Source organism: Mobula birostris, chromosome 17 (genome assembly GCF_030028105.1).
Source record: "Mobula birostris isolate sMobBir1 chromosome 17, sMobBir1.hap1, whole genome shotgun sequence".
In the NCBI taxonomy this organism is placed as follows: domain Eukaryota; kingdom Metazoa; phylum Chordata; class Chondrichthyes; order Myliobatiformes; family Myliobatidae; genus Mobula; species Mobula birostris.
The window spans coordinates 44,389,114-44,411,128 of NC_092386.1; the positions used below are offsets into that span (position 1 = coordinate 44,389,114).

At 40.7% G+C, this 22,015-nt stretch overlaps 1 long non-coding RNA gene across 1 annotated transcript in view; it reads right to left on the reverse strand.

Moving 5' to 3' along the window:
• Nucleotides 1–22,015, reverse strand: part of LOC140211401 (uncharacterized) — a 63,199-nt gene that overhangs the window by 20,696 nt on the left and 20,488 nt on the right. The window contains exon 4 of the long non-coding RNA XR_011889449.1: nucleotides 21,496–21,645. This is a non-coding gene — a long non-coding RNA (uncharacterized lncRNA). The remainder of the gene's footprint in view (nucleotides 1–21,495; nucleotides 21,646–22,015) is intronic.

Consider the following 22,015-nt stretch of genomic DNA (forward strand, 5'->3'; position numbering starts at 1 on the left):
TCTCCGATTTCAACGTCAAAAGAAAGTGAAATAAAACCGAGCCTGATGTGCTGCTGGTAATGAGCACTAAACACAATAACCAGTTTACAAGCAGAATCAAGCTCAACTTCTGGATTGGAATTGGACAATTCAGATGCACTCAAATGGCTGATGTTCAACTCTTGAGCTCCTGCTGCTGATTCAAAGGAAAAAGGGAATAAGAGATTTCATTCTGGAAGGTTTTAGTATTCTTTTTGTCTCAGCATAATTTGACTTGGATTGAAAGCAAAATGTGAGCCCTTCACATTTGGCAGAATGTGTTAACACCTGTGATAGCAGTGGGGTTCAATTAGTTTTAATCTTTTCTTTATTAGCAAAAGAAAGTAAACCTTAATTTTGCTGGAACATTCTCATGGTTATGAGGCAAAAACTAATTACAATCATTTCCAAAATCAAGATCTCCTTACAGAATAAATTTTACTTTTGATGAAATACAAATTACCTCCCTTACATTTGCAATTCATTACTGAATTAATTGATTCCTCCTGTTATTAATGCAAGATGTCTTCTTTTAACGCATGCTGGATTAATCTTTCAACGAAAATGAGGAGGAGACAAAAAAATTCTTCAAATGAGTCATTTTTTTTCCAGTCCTGCCTAATTTAAAACTTGCTTAGAATCGTAAACAAATGCCTCCATGCTGGTATTTTGCAGCATAGTTCCACAGTGTCTGGTTTCAGGCAACAATGCCAAGGCCATAATTTTTGGTTGCTGACAGGGTTCCCAGATGTCTTTAGTAAAATTAATCGCACTTTGCCCGGAGGTCATCAACAGATAATCTATCAGGAAGTGATTTTAAATCACACTCTATGGCAAAAAAACAAAACATGGCCATTTTGGTCTAGTTCATGCAGAGGTAACATGAAAGCAAACTCACCTCTCCCCTTTTCCTGATGTTGGTAAGTTTGCTGTATGTTTTTATGATAAATTTTGTATGTTAAAGGCCATAAATTAAAATTAACCCCCCACACACACTCTACCCATTACCAACCTTCCTCCACGTTTGTTCATATTTGTAATTCAATATCTTTTTTCTTAATTTCTCACCATTTTAATTCCAGTAAGTTGTAATTAAAATATAATATTGCAGTACTATGAATCAAGATCGCGTGAAAGCCTGGATAGTGCTTTTAGCCTCCAAGGCATACTTCACTTGCCCTGGTACAGCCTCCACTTGTCAATTAGCCTAATGTGATCTCAGCTCCGAAATGCCTGACTCTTGAAAGTTCTGTCAGGATTTCTGCAATTATTTCCTACACTCATCAATGATCAGAAATGTATGCACCCATTTGAAATGGATGCCCAGGGTACAGGGGCTGAATTGGGTTGGCATACCGCCTCAAAAAATAAAGCTATAACATCAGAACTGCTTGATTTCTGCACCATTTATTGTGCCATCTTTTTCAGGGATGCAGGGACGTGAAAGTGGTTACTAGAAATCTATTTTGTCCATGAGGTTTATTAGTACAGGGTATGAGTTTAAGTCCTTGACTTGTTGGATTCTGCGAAATAAAGGTAACTCAGAAGCCAGTTGTTACCTTTTCATGTTACTGATGCGCTAATTTCATTATTGGACTTGGTCTAATAAGACTAGAAGACCATAAGATATAGGAGCAGAATTAGGCCATTTGGCTCATCGAGTCTGCTCCACTATTTCATCATGGCTGATCCAATTTTAACATTGTTTTTCAGTGGCCATCTTTAAATTTTGTTTTTAATCTGTGGAGTGCAAATCTACCACATGGTTGAAGAATACTGTCCCCCAACCCCATGACATCTTTTTTTTGTCATAAACTAATTTCAGCTAGTAAGGTATTAGGTAGGCCTTGGGCTAGCTGAGTTTGAACTAGGTTTGTTTTGAAATCATTGCCGCTCCAGTCTCGTCTCCCTAACCCTGAGTTAGAGTCAGGGAAGAAGATGCTGAAAGTAAACTATAGAGATGTCACTACAGACCAATTGTTTAATAGCCTTTGCTAGGATGTCTATAGGTGTCAGTTTAGCTGAGATTCAGCTGGGGTGGAAAAGATGCAAAGTTGGAGCATCCATTAATTTTCCACTCTAAAGGTGCTGCAACTCACTCCCATTGTAGACTAACCATTGGCAAATCTTCAGGAAAATAGGAAAGAATATTTCTGATAGGGGAAACAATAATTTGCTTGTCAAGTTCAAGATAAACAGGGCATTAATTGTTTGACAAATCGGGCCCGCATTTTATAAAGATGCCTGATTGCTAGCATGAAGTAGTAATAAAATATATCTCAGGGCCTGCAGTTATCCAAAAAAAGGAGTGGTTTTGGCTCTTTTCAAAGTTTCAAAGGACATTTAATATCAGAGTACAACCTGAACTTCGTCTTCTTCACAGGCAAAAGAGCCCCACAGAATGATAGAAACATCAAACCCAGCCCCCTTTACAGTCATCTACTGCATGCAATGTCAAATCACCCATCAATGCAAGTCACAAACAGTAAAACCAGGAGAGATGCACCCTGAGCAGCCCTTTTACACGCGATCTATTCACCCCTTTTATACTCTACAGTCACAAAGCAACAATTTTGTCCCAAATGATGGAGGTTTACATTTTTGAACAATATGAATGGTCCACAGACCAATAATCTGAAATATCTTATATAGCTGTGTTTATTGGAGCTACTGATCTGTCAGTTGAGTGGAAATTTAGGTTAAGGTCAGACCTTTATTAAAGGCCAAAGCCTCAAGTGAGGTGAAAGTACCACTACAACAAGCAAAACAATATACTGTTATTTTTCCTTTCAGGAATTTTAAGTGAAGCAAAACCCGCAGAGATGAGATGATGGAATTTATGTTATATTTTGTTTTGTTTTAAGAAAAATATATCCTTCTTACCTGTCTTATCTGGATGCTGGATCTAACTGCCAGGCATGTAGCTGAAAGTTCATTTTAATAAAAAAAATCATGGCATTGACAGACTAGCTGAAAAGTAGAGGCAGTCAGGAAATGGAAAGGTGTTTTCTGATGACTTAATCTACTGTACACACTGTAAAGTTACCAAAAAAGTGAAAATAATTGCATTATAAGTATTTTCCCAGTTTTGAAGAAATGAAACAAAAATTGTAATGTAATCCATTTACACAGCTGATTATAATTTGTACTGCAACAGATGAAAGAAAAGCAATTATCTTGATCAGCATACATGTTGATAACCAAGTGATTTACTGCTGTAACATTCTGTTTTAGTTCACCCAGTACCCAGAACTTAATGGAACAGAGGAATTTAAAAGTAGATTTCAAGATTGCCTCAGAGGCAGCTTTTTTTCATATTTGCTCTCAACAACTGCAACTTAATTATTGCAATAACACAGATAAATGAAACACAGATACAGGTAGAAATTGTTTTTATGAGAATTAATATAGGTACATTATAGTCTCTACTCCAAATTTAGATACAGTGCAAACCATATCTACATTTGCTAATCACCTGAGGATTCAGACTGTGTTGGTTTTGTTTCATCATACGGTCACAGCAGCCAGTAAATAATCTTTAGCCCATAGAGTCATGCACCAACCATCATATATCCATTTACTTTAATTCTAAACTTTTTCTGTTTTATTCTCCACATTTCTGCATTACTGAATTATTTAGGAATAAAGAAGATTTTCAAAACTGTTTGGTTCCTGTTGCCTATGTCACTACCTAAGTGCAGCCAAGCTCTCTGGAAAAAGTTTAATAACTTCATAAGGTTGACTGTGGTTAGTCAAGACACTCATGTTAAAACACATCTTGCTCTACCCGTATACTTTCAATCAGCCACTTCCCTATCATATTCCTTTTCTATCCAGACATCAGGGCTTCAAGGGGTAACACATGAAGGAAAACCTGAAAACACACATGCATCTCCCTTACCCAGACCAGCACACCACTTAGCATTGTGGTCATTGCTAACCTTTGTCACCCAAGCACACAATCAAGTTCTACACGTCCTCATCAGAGTACACCTCATTAGATGAAAAGAGAAGGTGCCGGTCACTTACTCTAAGTGCAATCCCTCCTTCCCAAGGAAAAGATGGCCTGCAGCAACTGTTAATGAAATAGAACCAACAATACGGAAACAATGAAGAGCAGATACTGCTGTAAATTGTGAAATACGGATGCGAAAGGAGATACTCTGAATGAAGGTGAGATAGCAGAAATTTGGGAAAAGATAGCTAAAGGTCACCTCTCCGGAGAGTGACATTGTACTGACTGTTCAAGACCTATGCAGATGCTGAAACACCAGAGTGTTTAGGAATTGGATGAGCCACACCTTGTGAATACACTAGGAAAGTGATTAGGGTCTCATCCCACTAACCAGTACTCCGACATTTCTATCTGAGAGGGAAGGAGGATCAAGCAGGCTTAGCAAATATGAATACTGCAAATCCATATTTAAATTCATCAGTTATGCCCCTGAAGTTTCAGACAGGAGGCTTGACTATTTAAATTAAGACCAGGCAGACAATTAGAATGAGTCAATTTCTGGCAGTAAACTGATGCCTTGCTTTTTATGACTTTAATCCTACAACTGGCCATTTCCACCAAACATTGGAGAGGGTGCAAGTTGACAAATAGCCCCCATATCTTTCATGTTATTGTTGACATCCTTCGCATTTGATTCCTCTCAAGGCTAAAGCTCTTTTCTAATCTTTAATTCCTGTGACCTTGGGGACCAGCTGCACCATGTTCAGACCCTGAATGATTTCACCGGGCCTCAGTTCATGGGAACTTCACAAAATAGAATGTTTTGATGGCAGCCTGGCAATCCAATTATACAAATGCTTTTTGTGTTGACACCCTAAAACTGTATAAACAGCTCCTTTCAACCATCATAAATATCACAACACTTGTGCAAATTATTGTCTTTTCCTGAGATGTAGCTGGTGACTAAAAAAGAGTTGCAACTATTGTACTTTGAAATTTTAATAAATTTAAGATTGATTGCCACTGAAAAATTATGAATGTTGTGTTATTTTATAAGAAACACGACACTTAGCTCCCACATACTCCCATGAGAATAGAGTTTGACATCTGAGCTTTCAAGGCTTTCTGTGCACATGGAGTAATGAAATGGGAGGTGACTTCAGCATCACTGGTCTGAACATTTGACTCATTTGAGCCTCAGTATATGTAAACAAGATCGTTCCATGGTGTGAGGTTTCAGAAACTGCTCAAAGCTGCCGGAGGAGTCCAAGCTTATTAAATGTATATCATTTCCCATTGAGTTGTCTCGTGCCCCTTCCAGGTGATTCTGCTTATTAGTTAGATCAAGTAACTGTATGCTAACTAACAACTACATTTCTCATTTCTGGGGCTTTTTGTAAAATCACTGCAGCACTTTAGTTCTTTGTTTCAGAATGTAGGGGAGTTGGCAAAAGACAAGAATTATCATCAAGAGACTTTTTGTGGTTGAAACCAAAAATCTGAAAGCAAAGAAAATGCCACATGCAGTTTAATGTTATTATCAGGATAGTTAATGATTAGTGTTTCACCAAATTTAAAACATGCTTTCACTGATTTTCATCTGAAAATTAACTAGCTTGATATACCATGGAATTCTCAGGGCCTTCATAATCTTTGTGACTCCCATGAGGTGTTGTTCCGTGTGCTTTTCCAGATGTACATAGCTGTACTGCATGGACAGGGTATCCGGTGCACTTAGCTTCTGAGTTTCACATTGCCTTTTCTCTGCCATTAAAGACAACAGAGAGAAAAAAACACCAAAAGAAGAAGCCCACGTGGAGTTTTCTTGGGATGCAGTACTTCAAAAAACAAACGGTAGTGAATAAATATCACTGTGTACCTCACCTTTAATGTTGCAGTAGAGTCAAATAGAGCAATTTCCCAAAAAAACCAATGAACAATGATTGTTACTTTAAGACTGTCCACCATTTATGTTTGAGTCATGTGACTAACTGCTGAAAGCATTGCTTTGTTGAAAGCTCCAGAGATGGTCTGCAAGGGCCTCTGAATAACTTATACACTCTTGCTTGGCTTGTGTCAGTCTATACATTAGAACATAGAACACAACAGCGCAGTACAGGCCCTTTGGCCCATGATGTTATGCTGACCTTTTAACCTACAAAGATCAACCTAACCCTTCCCTCCTACATTGCTCCTTTCCCCTGTTATCCATGTGCCTGTCTAATAGGTTCTTAAATGCCCCTGATATTTCTGCCTCCATCACCACCCCTGGCAGGGCATTCCATGGATTTACCACAATCTGTGTAAAGAGCTTTCCTCTGTCATCCCCCACCCACACTTTCCTCCAATCACAAAATTATGTCATCTGGTATTAGCCACTTCCATCCTGGGATAAAGCCTCTGGCTATCCACTCTATCTGTGCCTCTTATCATCTGGTACCGTCTATCAAGTCACCTCTCATCCTCCTTCGCTCCAAAGAGAAAAGCTGTAGCTGGCTCTGCTTTTCCTCATAAGACATGCTCTCTAATCCAAGCAGCATGCTGGTAAATCTCCTCTGCACCCTCTCTAAGCTTCTAATCCTTCTGATAATGAGATGACCAGAACTGAACACAATACTCTTAAAAGGACTTGGGTTATAAATTATAACTATCAACCTATTCGTAGTTTTACACTATTAAGTTAAAACTACTTATTTTTCACACACCTAAACCAAGATCCCACAAAAACCTAAGTGATAGAAGCCCAAGTTTGAAAATGCCGAATTACTTGCCACAATGCCTGACCTTTTTCAAATGCCGACATTATGCCCAAGCTGCGAACCACACCAGTCCTGAGGAGTGCAAGTTCGAAAAGAAAAACACAGCAGAGACCTGGGGATCCAGTTTAAGGTGCTTCTCTGCTGGGTGTGTTGGACGAGCTTATGAGGTGAAGAGTGGGCAGCACAACTGATAACCAGAGAAGTACCTTACCTCAAGGGGCCTTACCAGTGTTTGGTTTCTGAGGAACGGCTTGACACCTTTAAGATGAACAGAATAAGTGTAAAGGGTGTAGTAAAAGTCTGCATCTGGATGAGTGATGTGTGGATGGTACAGGTCAGATGCATAATAAAATCTGTGAAACTGCTACCCAGACCATTGGTTACCTCTACCCTCTCCCAGCATCTCCTGAGCATTTGTGTAACAAACACAAAAAACGCCGGACTGAAAACCACGGACTTCATGCATCTCCCTCAATGTCCCTAATTCTCACATAAGTCTGATTTTTCATTGAAATTGTGGCAACCTGCAATCCACACTTTTGTTTTGGAAATAGACAACATGCAGCCCGATGATTGATTCCAATTCAGATTTATTTATCACAGGTACATCGAAACGGACTGTGAAATGTGTCACTTCCAATCAACACACCCAATGGGGCAACCCACAACTGTCGCCACACATTCCATTGCCACCTTGATGTGCCCACTATGCTTAGCAAAACAACACAACACAAGAACACAGAACTTAACGAGCAACAAAGCAGCAACAGCGAAACAAGCCCTGTTTCTCCCTCCATCCCTCCCACTCACCCACATACAGGAACAGTCCTCTAGACCCAGGACAGGCAGAACTTGGAGATTAATGGAACATTGCACTTGCAACGAAAACCTCATTAAATTAATTACCATTTGCCAAAGGAACAAGTCTTACCAAGAAGCGATTTATGTTCAAATTTCAAAGTAAATTTGTAAAAAAGTAAAATGTCACTATACACAACCTTGAGTTTCATTTACTTTGCAGGCATACTCAATAAATTCAAGAACCGTAGTAGAATCAATGAAAGACCCCATCAACAGGCTGGACAGCCAGTGTGCAAAAGATATCAAACTGTGCAGATACAAAAAAAGAAATAAAAGGACCATTAAAGATGTTGCAAAAAAACTATTTGAAAGGAGTAACCAGAACTGGTTTGAGCATGGAAAAATATGATGGCCAGAGCTGGTGTATTCAGTGCCAATTAATGTGTTTACACAAGTTTAGGAATGAGTAACCTGTGTGAGGTTTTATTTCCAGTATGTAAGCAAACTCTAATAAAAATGTTTGCTTAAGTAACTGACAACACAGAGTGAAACCAAACTGGCAATTCAAATCACATAAATAACATACAAAGGAACTCACTTCCACTGTTTATATAAGACAATTAATTGTTTGCTTGTGTTAAACCATGAATTTATGTTAGTGTTGATAATTATGTAAAAGTGGACAATCCAATAATTTAAGAGAAATTCAGACAGTGACTTGCAACAATGTTTGTGCTGTAGTATTAAAATCCATGTCTGACTAGCAATTCATTCTAAGTTATTCCTGTTTTACCTGTTCGTTCCTACTTAATTTGATACCCCAGCAAAGAGCAAGCTTTTAGCAAGAGTATTTTCTGATATGGAACTGAGCCATATAAATCAAAGGATATTGTCCCAGCCTCTGGCATGTTTGTTCCAGGCTAGTCTTCGGTGGGAGGATAGAACATAGAATACAGAAAAGAACAACACAGAAATAGGCCCTTTGGCCCACAATGTTATGCAGAACAAATTAACGTAGTAATTAAATATCTAATTAAACAGCCCTTCTGCCTGCACAATATCCACATCTCTGTGCCTAAGAGCTGCTTAAGTGCCTCGATTGTATTGCTTCACTACCACCCAGTTAACACATTCCAGTTACCCACCATCCCTGTGTAAAAATATCTTGTCCCACTCATCTCCTCTGAACTGACCCCCTCTCACCTTAGGTGCATGCCTTCTCACGTTAAACATTTCAACCCTGGGAAAAAGATACCAGCTATCTATTCTATCTATGCCTCTCATAATCTTATATATTTCTATCAGGTGTCCCCTCAGACTCTGAACTCTCCAGAGAAAACAGCCAAAGTTTATCCAGCCTTTCCTTATAACACTAGCTCTCTAATCCAGACAGCATCCTGGTAAATTGGTTTATTCCTGTCACATGTACCAAGGTACAGTGAAAAACTTGTCCATCAAAGTACACAGTAACGGCAGCATGAGCAGGAGTAGGCCATTCTGCTGTTTGTGCTGGCTCTGTCATTCTCCCTAACTGTGGTTGATCATCTTCATATCCTTAACTTTCCCCACACTCCTTAATGCATATTACATCTCAAAATGTGGCTACCTTCTCTATAGTTCACTGTGGTAACAAATTCGATTCCCATCCCTGTGAAAGAAATTTACAGTGGGGAATGCTCTTTCGACTACCAGCAACTCCTGATTTCACCCCAGCCTAATCACGGAGCAATTTATAATGACCAATTAACCCACTAACAGGTACGCCTTTCGACTGTAGGAGGAAACCCACACAGTCATGGGGAGGACATACAAATTCCTTACAGAGGATGCTAAGATTGAACTCCAACACCCTGATCTGTAATGAACTCATACTAACTGCTAAGTACCATGGTGCCCTCCTCATCCTAGTCCTAAATATCTTGCTGTGTGACCCAAGACCATTCTAGATATGCAACCCAGGGAAACATCTTCCTTGCGTCTACTCTGTCCGGTCCCGCTAGAGTTTTATTCATTTCAATTAGATCCCTCTCTTCCTTCCAAACTCTGCTGAATCTCCGTCCAGCTTTGGGCACCATTCCCACTCTCCACTCCCCCATCTTCCCCCTCACCTGGACCCACCTAGCTCCTGCCAGCACTTGCTCCACCTTTTCCCACCAATTTTCTAAACTGGCTTTCTCCCTGCTATCATTCACTCCAGATGAATGGTCCCAAACCAAAATGTCAACTATCTGCTTTCCCTCCACAGATGCTGCCTGACCCATTGGGTCCTTCTGGTGTCCTGTGTAACTAACTAGTGAATACAAGCATAACTGAGTTAAACTCTTTTCATACCCCTGTCCCATTACCTCAGGAATTATTCTGGTGAACTTTGCTGTACTCCCTGCAAGGCACGTATAATACTTCTTGGAGAAGGAGAAGAAAACTGCACAGAATATTTCACGTATTACCCTGTGTAATTGTAGCAAGATATCCTTGTTCTTATACTCAACCTCCTTTTGTTGTGAAGGCCAACAAATTATTTGCCTTCAGTTATTTGCCACAACTCACTCAGTGCTCATGACAATGGCAGTCCTTCAAAAGCAACTGAATATGGTATCAACCCCGGAATCTTTACCTTCTTTGAAGGTTATGGAGGTTCAGGATGTCGCCAAGTACTCTAACAAAGTTCTACAGAACTACTGTTGAAAGTATCATGACTGTTTGCATCATGATCTAAAATGAAAACCAGAATGTACATAAGCAGAAGAAGCTGCAGAAAGCAGTGGACTCTGCCTCATGCTCATGGACACATACTTCATACTTTATTGTCGCCAAACAATTGATACTAGAACGTACGATCATCACAGCAATATTTGATTCCGCACTTCCTGCTCCCAGGATTACAAATCGATAGTAAGTATTAAAAATTTAAGTTATAAATCATAAATAGAAAATAGAAAAATGTAAAGCAAGGTAGTGCAAAAAAACGGAGAGGCAGGTCCGGATATTTGGAGGGCACGGCCCAGATGCGGGTCAGGATCCGTTCAGCAGTCTTATCACAGTTGGAAAGAAGCTGTTCCCAAATCTGGCCATACGAGTCTTCAAGCTCCTAAGCCTTCTTCCGGAGGGAAGAGGGACGAAAAGTGTGTTGGCTGGGTGGGTCGTGTCCTTGATTATCCTGGCAGCACTGCTGCAACAGTGTGTGATGAAAAGTGAGACCAAGGACAGAAGATTGGTTTTTGTGATGTGCTGCACCGTGTTCACGATCTTCTGCAGCTTCTTCCTTTCCTCATCCCTCCTTTCCATCAAGAAGGCAACATCAATCATCAGAGATCCCCAGCATCCATGCCATGCCATCCTCTCTCAGGCCAGGAAGTATGGAGGCCTGAAGTCCCACACCACCAGGTACAGTGACAGCTACTTCCAACCATCCTTAAACCAACCTGCACCACCCTAATCACAACCACAGCATCCAAACACAATGTCTACTTTGATGAACTTGCACTACAATTTTTTTATTTTTTTCTAATTGTGTTCTTTCTTATAAAAGCTGTGTATATTTAATGTGTTTTTCTCATGAATGATGTTTCTATGATGCTGTTGTAAGTAAGTTTTTCATTGCACCTGTACATACATGTACTTGTACTAATAGCAACAAACCTGATTTTGACAGACGACTTTGCGATAAAAAGATCAGCAGATCAGTAGCAGTATAATTGTAAAATGATGAGGTTGGAAGCTGAGCTTCTCAAATCAGCGGTGAGTAGGGTTTATCTGCCCGAAATGTGCCAACAAATTGACAGTAAAACTTTCTTTCCAAACTATTAAACAAAATAAATATTTGACACAATTTTGCTTTGGCTAAGTCAAACTGTGTTCAGTATTTATTTTGATAGCTGTGCAAATGTTAGTAAGAAAACCAACATCACTTGTGACTGTCTACTGTTCACTACTGTGGTAGGCCAGAAGGGGAAGTTTAGTCCTGGTTTTCTCATACATTGTCCTTCTATAGTGACAGAGATCTATTCCTTTTAATCCAGTCTTTCTGCTATTAGCCATTAAAGAAAGCTGAACTATTTTGTTTGTACAATAGGAAGTCAATGCTAATAACCTCAAGGGATATTTTCAAAAATTATACGGGATAGGATTAAGACAAAGAACACATCATACCTAAGCAAGAATAGTTTGAATTATTCTTGATAACAGTTCAATAAAGTTTGGATGTAGACACAAAGCAAATTGAACCCCCTGCAACTTCACTTTTACTTTATTTTACATAATGCTCCAGCTATTGCTGACCTTTACTATACTGATGATGTTTTAGTCCCTAAATCTTTAACTACACTTCAATAGTACTTCATTGTAGTGGTCAGTTTTGCATGTCTTGAGGGACTATCAACCTTTGCACTACGGAGGGATGGATATCAGATGCATCTTCATCATAACACTTACACTTGCCCTTTTCAACACTGTCCAGCCAATCTATTAGCATTTTGTGATGAGAAAAGGCAATATTTTGGAGTGCGTCAAGTAAATTGTGATTTTGTTCAGAGCAAAACAGTGTTGAATAATTTTTAGCTAACATTCCTTTAATGGAATGTGAAAGACTATTGATGCTGGAAAATTTAAATAAATATCTATTTCTAATGAAGGGTCTTCAACCTGAAAAGGTAACTCTGTCTCTTCCCACAAAGGCACAAGAGTTTCTGCAGATGCTGGAAACCTTGAGCAACACACGCAAAACGCTGGAGGAACACAGCAGATCGGGCAGCATCTATGGAGGAAAACAAACAGCTGGCATTAGAGGCTAAAACCCTTCATAAGTTCTGAACAGATGCTGCCTGACCTGCTGAATTCCTTCAGCATTTTGTGTATGATGCTCTCTTCCCACGGTATCTGCTGAATGAGGAAGGCTCCTGAAGTAGCCAGGTGCTTTCTGGAATATGGGAGGTGACCATTGCTGATAGTTCTTGACTGTCATTGGACTTTCTCACATTGGACTTCATTTATTTTGATAACAAAATAAATTGATAAGTGTGTAAAGACTCAGACACATCTAAGATAATCCACCCAAAATATTCTTGTCTGATTCAGCCAAGGAGCAATATTGGGCAGGCTTGGTTTGGCAACTGGTCTGTCCATGTCTGCAGGAAACTGCAGAGAGTTGTAGACTTAGCTCAGCAGATGACAGAAACCAGCCTCCCAGACGTAGTCTCTTCTCTCCCTCCCATTGGACTGATGATATCAAAGTCTGAAAGCACCTACCACCAGACTCAAGGACAGTTTCTGTCTTGCCATTATAGAACTATTGAATGGTCTCCAGGTATGAAAAGGCGGACTCATTATTACTTTGTACTTTATTGTCTAACTGCAGATACAATAGGATCTTTTAAGAGCCTCTTAGGCAGGTACATGGAGCTTAGAAAAATAGAGGGCTATGCACTAGGGAAATGCTAGCCAGTTTTTAGAGTAGGTTACATGGTTGGCACAGCATTGTGGGCCGAAAGGCCTGTACTGTGCTGTAGATTTCCATGCTCTATGTTCTATGTTCTATGTTCTATGCTTTCTCCATAACACTTCATTTTGCTTTCTATTATGGTTTTACCTTGTAATACTTCAATATACTGTTGCAGTGAATTGGTTTGTATAAACAGTGTGCAAGACACATTTGATTGTACCTCCATACTTCTGACACTTATAAACCAATTTACCAACTTATTAATTGCCAGACCTCTATCTCAAGCTCAATCCAAAATATTTAGAGCACAATTCTAGCCTTTGTGCTCTCGCATCCTTCTAGGTTAGTTCCACTGCTATGGTCAATTATCAATGAACAGATTCAAAGTTATGATGGTGAGTCTTCCTGGTACTTTTATGTCTTTACATTGCCAGAGGATTTCTGCAGATTGATTAAGTTTCAAATAAGCGCAGGCATGAATGGTTTGGGGAGAAAACTTTGACTTCCTTTCTCTGTTCCCAATAGCATGCCAGATGGGTGTCAACAGCACCCACACCTAAGGTTACCCAGCAGGTCAGCCACTAAACACAGATGTAACAAATTGGAAAACCAGATGTGGCCAATGGAATTTCTGAACTGTAAATAAAAAATTCATGGCAAGAACCATCTGGGAATGCAATATCTGTACTCACACATATTCTTAATAGTCTGCATTTTTGGAAGGTGAATAATAATATTTATTCTTAGTTGTTACTTCTTGAATTGCATATTGATGATAGCAAATACTAATTATATCTATCTATATCTATATCTATATATCAGTATCAATATATATATATTCTTTTCATCCCCTATGGGTGATGTGTATATGTATTTTTCTACCCGAGACCTGGGAGCTTGAGGATTTGGCGCAGTGTCCTTGCTTTTCCTAGTGTTGCACTTTTCTGGGCCAAGATCTCAGGTGTTGTTCCCAGGATTTGTTGGAGCCACTCTCCCAGTCCAAATGTCACAACTCCAGTGCTCCTATCACTTCTGGGATTACTCTGGCTTTAACTTTCCACATCTTTTCTATCTGCTGTTTCGAGCCCCGGTATTTCTCCAACTTCTCGTATTCTTTCTTCCTGATGTTACTGGCTTTCTGGATTGCCACATCTATTACCATTGCTTTCTTCTGTTCCTTGTTCAGTATTACTGTGTCTGTTTGGTTTGCCAGTACCTGCTTATCAGTCTGTATTTGGAAGTCCCACAGGATCTTAGCTCTGTCACTCTCCACTATCTTCTTGGGTGTTTCCCATTTGGACTTGGGAGTGTCCAACTGGGAAACACTCAGTGCAGATGTTCCTGTACACAATTCCTGTGACCTGGTTGTGTCATTCGGAGTATGCTGTCCCTACTTGCACCTTGCTCCCTGCTACTAGGTGTTGGATGGTTTCAGTGGAATCCTCGCATATTCCTCATCTGATGGTCACTTGTGCTCTTGGCTTTGAGTAAACTTCTAGCATTGTCCTCCAACAGCCCACTGAGTTCTTGTTGACCTTGTACAGAGACGGGCATTCCAGGATCTATGTGTGGGGCGTTGAGTCATATGCTTTCTGACAGTCGATCCAAGCTGTGCTTAGGTTGGTTTGCCTGGTCTTGGAGTCTCACTCGACTGCCTTGTCTACCAGTAGTTGGTGCTTGTAGCCCCTTGGTCCATTACCAATCCCCCTCTGAGCAGGGGTCAGGAATTTACACCCATGTTCCTTCAACCTGGTAGTCAACTTTCTTTAAATATATACTTAGTGAAATTGCCGAATGTGGTGTCACTCTACAACAGAGCTGATAATTATATCAGAGCTGATAGTTAGCTGATAATTTATAACCTACTGTTTTAAAAATGGAGACCCTGTCAGTAAGGTCTGGAAATTCCTGCACTATACACGCACATAAATTCGGGGAACACACAGATGCCCAGCACATGTTACCCAATAATACACCGACTGACACGTTGTTCCATTCTCCCCACAATCCAGCAGGTGGCAGCTAGCTGGTCCCTCCACTCAGTCACACTGGGCCACTCCCAAAAGTAGGGTTTATCCCAATCCTTTGCTAAGTTCCGGTAGTTGTGCTGTTGAGGAATAATCTTGCTATTGGTAACTACTGCCTAGACAGTGGGATTTCTACTGTGTGACAATGTATCCATCTAAGAAAAATTCATAGACAGTCATCTTCCACTTCCCGAATTGAATTTTGGGACATGGAACATCAGTGCCTCCATTGACAGTCACAACTGTAACTGGATTTCTGCTCCTTTGGCATAGCACAGGAATTCAGAGGGATCAATACAAAACCAATGAACACAGTGAGATCATCATTGGCAGGAAGGGTCAGTTCAAGGAAAAAAGTTTGTCGTCAGTCTCCATGAGGTTGACTTAGCATTCCTAAGCAAATTGTCTGACACCTTAATGACTCCCCATGTGGGATAAATGAAAACCTCTCGATCCTGTTTCATTCAGAACTACTAAGCTGTAGTTACTAGTACACTGAATGATGCTAATAAAGCATTACTTTCCGAACCTGAGGAATACCTGGTGCAAGTTCCAGAAGATGATTCTGCTAGGCAATGCAAATGTCTTAGTAGGATAGGACAGGGACCTCCGAAAAACTGATAGAGGAAGGTTTGGAAAGCTAACTGGAGTCGATTCCTCCACCTCATGAAATATATAGGTGTTCTTGTCAACAACAACATCCAGTGTCATCCGACATACAAGGCCTTGTGTTCCTTGCTCAATCCAGGCATTGGTATTTGTAAATTTACATCATCATCAAAGTGATAGTTCAAGGATAGATGCTTCACCTGTGTCGTGGTAATTGCTGATGGCAGCTAGACTATCTGCTGCCTTAGTTACCCAGTCACCTCTGTCAACCAGGCCCAGGCTCTATTACAGTTTTAACAAGAGAAATACTGCCGGAGGGAAACTGATATCAATGAACGCTGAGGCTCAATAAAACACTTATGACTTAAAGAACTGATAGGAAGTGGAAAGAAGGCAGGGCATCTATCAATTGCCAGGGCGTGTTTGAATCCACCAGTGCTATCAAGGCTATTGGTGGGCCATAGATGCACCCTAGCAAAAAGCCAAAAGCACAGGAGATCTGATCAAAGAAAGCAAGGCAGTCAATTGAATTGTCTTTATTATTTACATCCTTCATATGTATGAGAAATAAAAATCTTTACAGTACCTCCCCGGTTTAAATGTGGGACGTGCAATTTATAGTAATTTATAATAGATAGTATATACAACAGGATAGTCAATATAACATAGAAATACAATTGTGTCAGCATGAGTTAATCAGTCTGATGGCCCGGTGAAAGAAGCTGTCCCGGAGCCTTTTGGTCCTGGCTTTTATGCTGTGGTACCATTTCCCGGATGGTAGCATCTGGAACAGTTTGTGGCTCGGGTGACTCGGGTCCAGAGTGATCCCTTGGGCTCTTTTTACACATTTGTCTTTGTAGATGTCCTGAGTAGTGGGAGGTTCACATCTACAGACGTGCTAGGCTGTCCATACCACTCTCTGCAGAGTCTTGCGATTGAGGGAAGTACAGTTCCCATACCAGGCAGTGTCACAGCCTGTCCTGACAAAGGGTTCCCGAAACGTCAACCGATCTTTTCCACGGATGCTGCCTGACCTGCTGAGTTCATCCAGCGTGTTGTGAGTGATACAGCCAGTCAGGATGCTCTCAATTGTGTCCCTGTAGAAAGTTCTTAGGATTTGGGGACCCACACCAAACTTCCTCAACCGTCTGAGGTGAAAGAGGCGCTGTTGTGCCTTTTTCATCACACAGCCGGTATGTACAGATCACGTGATATCTTCGGTGATGTGTATGCCAAGGAACTTATAGCTGTACACCCTCTCAACCCAGATCCATTGATGTCAATAGGAGTTAGCCTGCCTCCATTCCTCCTGTAGTCCACAACCAGCTCCTTTGTTTTTGTGACATTGAGGGAGAGGTTGTTTGTTCAAAGGAGCAAGAGTCTGTCTTTGGCATGAATGTTGTTGCACAAATTCATTAAATTTATCATGAAGAAGAAAGCATTCCAGTGGGCATAAGAGATGGCATGGTTATGACCGTTTTCATAAAGGGAGGCACAGCTAATTGTGACATTTACAGAGGATCTTCTCTGCTGCCCTCCAAAGAGAATATCGTTACAGGAATCATCCTCATGGTGGTCAAAGAGCTTACAGGGTTGAGCGTTGACTTTTCCCATCAAGCGAGCGATGTTAGGATTTATGTTCAAAATGAGCTGATAATTGAATCAGCATCAGAATCAGGTTTAATATCATTGGCCTATGTCGTGAAATATGTTGTTCTGCAGCGGGAGCACAGTGCAGTACATAAGAAAATCTATAAATTACAATAAGAAATAAATATAGTGAAATAGTGTTGATGGGTGGGTTCATTGTCCATTCAGAAATCTGATGGTGGAGGGAAAGCAGCTGTTCCTAAAATGTTGGGTGTGTCTTCAGGCAGCTGTACCTCCTCCCTGTTGGTAGAAATGAGAAAATGGCATGTCATGTGTGATGGATGCCAAAATATAGCTGCTGTCATGCCGTCTTTGTAATTGCATCAACATGTTGGGCTCAGGATAGATCCTCAGAGAAGGTGGCACCCAGGAATTTGAAACTGCTTATCCTTTCCACTATTGATGAGGACTGACTTGTGTTCTCTCAACTTTCCCTACCTGAAGTCCACAATCAGTTCATTGGTCTTACCGACATTGAGTGAAAAGGTTGTTTTTGCTACACTATCGAACCAGCTGATCTATCTCACTCCTGTACACCTTTTCATCATCATCTTAAATTCTGCCAACAACAGTGGTGACATTGTTAAGTTTATAGATGGAGTTTGAGCTGTGCCTGACCACACAGTTGTGGGTGTAGGGAGAGTAGAGCACTGGCTAAGCACACACCATTAAGGAGCGCTAGTCTTCTTTGTCAGTGACGAGGAGATCTAATTTCCAATCGACACTGACTATAGTCTCTCTATGGCCTCCAGTTGCAGAAGGAGGTAGCAAGGCCCAGCTTTTGAAGCTTGTTGATTAGTACTGAGAGTATGATGGTGTTGAACGCTGAGCTGTAATCAACAAACAGCAGCCTCATGTAGGTACTGCTGTTGTCCAGCTGGTCTAAGGCCGAGTAGACAGCCGGTGAGATGGCAATGGATTCCTAATGTAACCTTTTGTAGCGTAAGGCAAATTGCAGTTGGTTCAGATCCTTGCTCAGGCAGGATTTGGATCACTAGCTGTGCAGGGAAGTCCTAACAAACAATCTTTGTTAGTGAATACCAAATAAAACTGAAATCTTTATTGAAATATCTTCATTTGCTGCTCAGAGATTAAAATGACCTCATTATGGCAGCTGTTACATCTTTCTCTCTCTTTGCCTGTATGCTCAAAGCAGAAGCCTACATGTAGTCTCATTGATCCTAGTGGAGCTCAGTCTGTTGATGGTCTACTGAGGGACAACTCTGTTCACCTCTTCTTGACTGCTTCCCTCGTTTCAGTGTTCCACCTGTCAACAACTCCTGAAATCTGACCAGGTCGCTCTTTCTGCCTGCAGTGCCCCTTGTGTCTGGGAAGTCTTGGTTTGAAGGAAAGCGCTGCCGATTTGAAAAGCTGAACTAGTAGCTTTTCCTTTTATTAAAATTTCTCCCTCTCCCTAAAATGGCCAAAGAAAGTAGGCCCTTTCCCTCTTTCCTGGCTGATATCTGTTTCAGCCTTTTTGATACAATGTTTAAATCATTATAGCTAAATTGCATTCCAGATGGTAAAACACCATTTCATGAATTATTTCAATAAAGTTTCAAGTGGAAGGACCATTTCAGTGGAAATACATAATCATAGTCGGGTACCTATTAAGTAGAAATTGCAAACCTTAACAGTTTCCCTACAGCTGCTCTTTGTTCAAACTGAACTAACACCACAATGATATGAATTGCCATATGTACACAACAGGTTATTCATCTGTTTTATGGGCTTTAAGTTAACTCAATACTTTTAGACTATTAGTTTTTCTAAAATCTCTAAGGACAGAACTGATATTATTTTATAATAACAGAATATTAAAATTCTCTGGGCCAAAGGTTCCTAAGAGATAGTGGAGATGTTGCACTCCTGCAAAGGGGCTTTGTGCATCCTCTTGAATCTTATCCTCTGTCTGCCCTGTAATCCCCTCCATGACAAAGCCAGGAATAGTGAGCCTGCTTTGCAAGTCTCTTGTTTTCCATGTGAGCAATTAATGCGTGGCTGACTGCAAGTAATGTGATCTTAAAATTGGTTTTCTTCCAAAATGTTCCACCCTCCCTTATAAACTTTGACCCCCACTGTGTTCCACTGCAGGCCCAATCCACTGCAGACTGGGGTCAAGCAAGGTTGTGTCATGATGATATCCCCGATTCAGTCTTCTCTACTCCCATAGTTGTTCACTACTTGCTGAAATAGAGATATCCTAAAGGATGTCAGGAGCCTGGGACCTTCATCAACTCCATTCCAGAACCAAAATCATTAAATAAAGTTATTGTTTAATAAAGTTATTATGTAACAGCTGCCACTGCTACTATGCGATCAAGAATCTCCAGAGGGGAAGGCCCCAAATCCTTGGTTTTGCCTATTGCCTGTTGCCGGGGCTGGGGTCGAAGCGCTCGGCAGAGATGGTGCTCGGTGTTTGGTGTCGGAGGCTCGAAGTTTTCGGACGGACTCAGAGTCGGCTGTGGTCGGATGCTTCCAGATTGCTGCATCGGCAAGTTTGCGGCGCTGAAAGCTCATGGCAGGGAGATTTTCTCCCTTCAACCGTCTGCGTGAGATGATGGGACTTTCGAGAGACTTTGAGACTTTTTTTTTACCGTGCCCATGGTCTGTTCTTCATCAAATTACGGAATTGCTTTGCACTGTTGTAACTATATGTTGTAATTATGTGGTTTCTGTCAGTTTTTTTTAGTCTTGGTTTGTCCTGTGTTTCTGTGATATCTTTCTGGAGGAACAAATTGTATCATTTCTTAATGCATGCATTACTAAATGACAATAAAAGAAGACTGCGTGTCCTCGTAATCTAATCTAATCTAACCTGATAATCTAATCTATTAAATACAGATGATGTTTGTAAAGGCCATGCTTGGAGTACAATGCAGTTTTGATCTCCTTATATGAGAGAGGAGGTATTTGAATTGCAAATTGTACAACCCTTTTATTCCTGGGATGAGAAGATTGTCCTCATAATGAACAGCTTGTAGAAGTTAGATCTACCGCATGCCCTTTGGAGTTTAGAAGACGTGGGGTGACCTTATTGAAGCACATAAAACCCTGAGAGGACTTCATGTGCTTCAAATAGATTACCACACTTCTTACCTTGAGAAGTCTCCACTAATGGGAGAATTTCAAACAACAAGATCATAAGGCAGTCATTTCAGAGCTGCTTAAGAACTTCTTTACACCGAGGGGAGAGAATCTCTGGACTTCTTTACCCGAGAGGGTTGTGCAAGAAAAATCATTGGGGGACCTTAAAAAGGAAGGAGATAATTTTTTGAAATGATTGGGGAATTGAGTGCTATGCGGAACTGATAGCGGCGAGGAGATTAAGTTTTCCACCATCATATTGAATAGCAGGACTGACCTGAGGAGCCCAGTGGTCTACCCTGGCTTCTAGTTTCTTCTACCCTTTTGAACACACCCACAATTTGAGCTTGAAATGGTTCTTTCACCAAAATAAATTAAAAGACAGATCTAAGAACTAAACATGAAGAAGCCAGTGGCCCTTCACCAATCTGCCCGCTCTGCCAAGCACTGCCTCTCTCTAAAAAGATGCCAGGTGACATTCAAATATACATGGGTCACTTCTCATATATTGGGAAACATCTCTCAGTGAGGATGAGCATGTAAGAAAAGGATCTTCGTTATTTCCAGTGCACTAGTGCAATCTGTGAAACAGAAGTTCTGAAGACCAAGATCTTAAACCTAGCAACAAGCTCATGGTTTTCTAAGTTGCAAGAAATCCTGTTCTTCTGTTTGCATTAGAGAATGGACAATGCAGAGTAAGCCCTGAAGAAATACAACCAACTCTGCCTCTGCAACATCATTCAAATCCATTGGCAGCCCAAGCTCAGTGTTCTCTCCCAAACCAACTATTTCAGCTTCAAGACTACAAACGCACTCATCCAAACCAGAGGAAGAGACTGCATCATCCTTATTCCTGATGCCAGACTCCTGAATCAAGCACTCTATGTCTGAACCTTGTTATGGCAATGGATTCCTAAGTTAATAAAAATAGTGCTTCAAAGACATCATCAAAGCCTCCTTATAATAACATAACATTTCCATTGTCTCTTGGATGTTCCCAGGACCAAGACCATTCAAACAGGCATAGAAACATCCAGGAAGGTACTGAATACTTCAAGTCTGGAATGTGACAGAGGAGCCAAGAGCAAATAATGAAAGGAGCACACAATAATTCAAACAATGCACACACACATCAAGTTTCACTTGCCTCACCTGTGGCAGAGTAGGTGTCAATAGTCACTTCTCTACTCTTACAACACTGTTGTGGAAGTAGGTCATTCTGAACTCCAAAGGACTGCCTGAAACAGTACCAAATCCTACTCCTGCAGAGCTTTTGGGCCAGTAAAGGACATAGTTTTCCACCTGGAAGACATATAAGACACAAACCACAATGACAGTGAAACTCTTGTCCAAGTGAAGAGAAGAACAGATGGATTTAGATCAACTGGAGAGAGAAGGGAGGGTGGACCCAAGAGATGGTGATCAGGTGATTATTTTTTAGGTCTAATTCCACTGTTGTGAAATTTGTTGTTTTGTGGCAGCGGTACATTACAATGCACAATAATAAAAACATTAAGTCAGTAAGTATTTATAAAAAAGTAAATTAAATTAAATAAGTAGAGCAAAAGAGAGGGGACAATACTGAGGTGGTGTTCATGGGTTTATTGTCCCTTCGGAAACCTGATGCCTCCTGAGGGTAAGAAGCTGTTTCTGAATTGTTGAGTGTGTGTCT